The sequence below is a fragment of the Nomascus leucogenys genome, chromosome 13 (genome assembly GCF_006542625.1).
Source record: "Nomascus leucogenys isolate Asia chromosome 13, Asia_NLE_v1, whole genome shotgun sequence".
Lineage (NCBI taxonomy): Eukaryota > Metazoa > Chordata > Mammalia > Primates > Hylobatidae > Nomascus > Nomascus leucogenys.
The window spans coordinates 69,066,586-69,068,614 of NC_044393.1; the positions used below are offsets into that span (position 1 = coordinate 69,066,586).

At 35.4% G+C, this 2,029-nt stretch overlaps 1 pseudogene across 1 annotated transcript; it reads left to right on the top strand.

Annotated features, from left to right (window-relative positions):
• Nucleotides 1-903: 903 nt before the first annotated feature.
• Nucleotides 904-1,418, top strand: LOC100602821 (annotated as a pseudogene). Its single transcript, XR_001116840.2, has one exon. The product of XR_001116840.2 is annotated as a 60S ribosomal protein L21 pseudogene (transcript).
• The last annotated feature ends 611 nt before the right edge of the window (nucleotides 1,419-2,029 follow it).

Consider the following 2,029-nt stretch of genomic DNA (forward strand, 5'->3'; position numbering starts at 1 on the left):
TCCTACAGAAACTGAACCCCTTTGTATTGATGCCAGTCCCATAAAAAACTTACTCTGGTTTTTGCTTAAATTAATTGTGTCAGAAGATTCTTAAACTAGGGCACTGTTGAAACCTTTTGACATCTTTTGTGTATGTTTATCCAATTGTGGTAAGATTGCATAGAAGTTAGGTAGGTGATCCAAAATTGTATTTGAATTTACAAAATTATAGACTACCTTTTTAGGTCTAGATTATCTCATTGTTACCAATGTATATTTCACTTTATTTTATTGATCCTCTACTGAGCTGCTTTCAGAAAGCAATTTGTAAAGTACAAACAAACATCTTGGGATTCTTATCCACAAGGAATACCTTCCAAGACACCCAAAAGAATGCCTGAAACCACAGATTGTATTGAACTCCATATATCTTATGTTTTTTCCAATACATACATAACTATAATAAACTTAACTTATAAATTAGTCACAGTAAAAGATTAACAATAACTAATAATAAACTAGAACAATTTTAACAATATGTTTTAGTAAAAGTTACATGAATTTGATCTCTCTCTCTCTGCATCTCAAAATGTCTTATTTTATGTACTGTACTAATCTATTTTCAGAACACGGTTGATGGTGGAAAACTGAAACCACAAAAGCAAAATCTTGCGATAAGGGGAAATGTATTAGTCCATTTTCGCAGTGCTATGAAGATCCTACCTGAGGCTGTGTAATTTATAAATAAAAGAGGTTTAATTGACTTACAGTTCTGCTTGGCTGGGGATGCCCCAGGAAAGTACAATCACGACGAAAGACGAAGGAGAAGCAAATGCCTTCTTCACAAGGCCAAAGGAGAGAGAGTGCACAGGGAAACTGCTGCTTTTAAAACCACCAGACCGCCTTTCGGCCAGAACCGCCATCTTCCAGTAATTCACCAAAATGACAAACACAAAGGGAAAGAGGAGAGGCACCCGATATATGTTCTCTAGGCCTTTTAGAAAACATGGAGTTGTTCCTTTGGCCACGCATATGCGAATCTATAAGAAAGGTGATATTGTAGACATCAAGGGACTGGGTACTGTTGAAAAAGGAATGCCCCGCAAGTGTTACCATGGCAAAACTGGAAGAGTCTACAATGTTACCCAGCATGCTGTTGGCATTGTTGTAAACAAACAAGTTAAGGGCAGGATTCTTGCCAAGAGAATTAATGTGCGTATTGAGCACATTAAGCACTCTAAGAGCCTAGACAGCTTCCTGAAAGGCGTGAAGGAAAATGATCAGAAAAAGAAGGAAGCCAAAGAGAAAGGTACCTGGGTTCAACTAAAGCGCCAGCCTGCTCCACCCAGAGAAGCACACTTTGTGAGAACCAATGGGAAGGAGCCTGAGCTGCTGGAACCTATTCCCTATGAATTCATGGCATAATACGTGTTAAAAAATAAATAAATAAAGGACCTCTGGACTGTAAAAAATAAAATAAAATAAAATAAAATAAAATAAAATAAAAATAAAACCACCAGACCTTGTGAGAATTCCCTCACTATCAGGATAACAGATGGGGGAAAATGCAAAATGTGGAGATAACAATTCCAGGTGAGATTTGGGTGGGACACAGAGCCAAATCGTATAAGGGGATTATTAATGGTGTAGAGTAGGGTATTTATTATCAATTATTAATTAATTAATAATTATTAATTATTATCAATGGTGTAGTGTATTTTAGTATTATGGATCTTTAAGGTGAAAAGTTTTGTATTTTGGGCAGGAATACTACAAAAGTAAATCTGTGTTCTTCTTAGTGCATCATATCAGGGTTTATAGTCTGTCTCATGTATGGTAATGCTAACTTTGATCAAATTGATGACAAGGTAAGGTCTCCCAGGTTTCTCCAGTGTAAAGTTATTTGTTTATTTGTAATTAAAATTACTTCTATGAGAAATGAATTCATTTTTTATATTGGTAGATATAGCCTATTTGGAAGATTTGTATATATTTGGTTAAAAGGAGTGTCTGGACACAGAAAATTCCCTTGTAAGTATTTTTATTATTC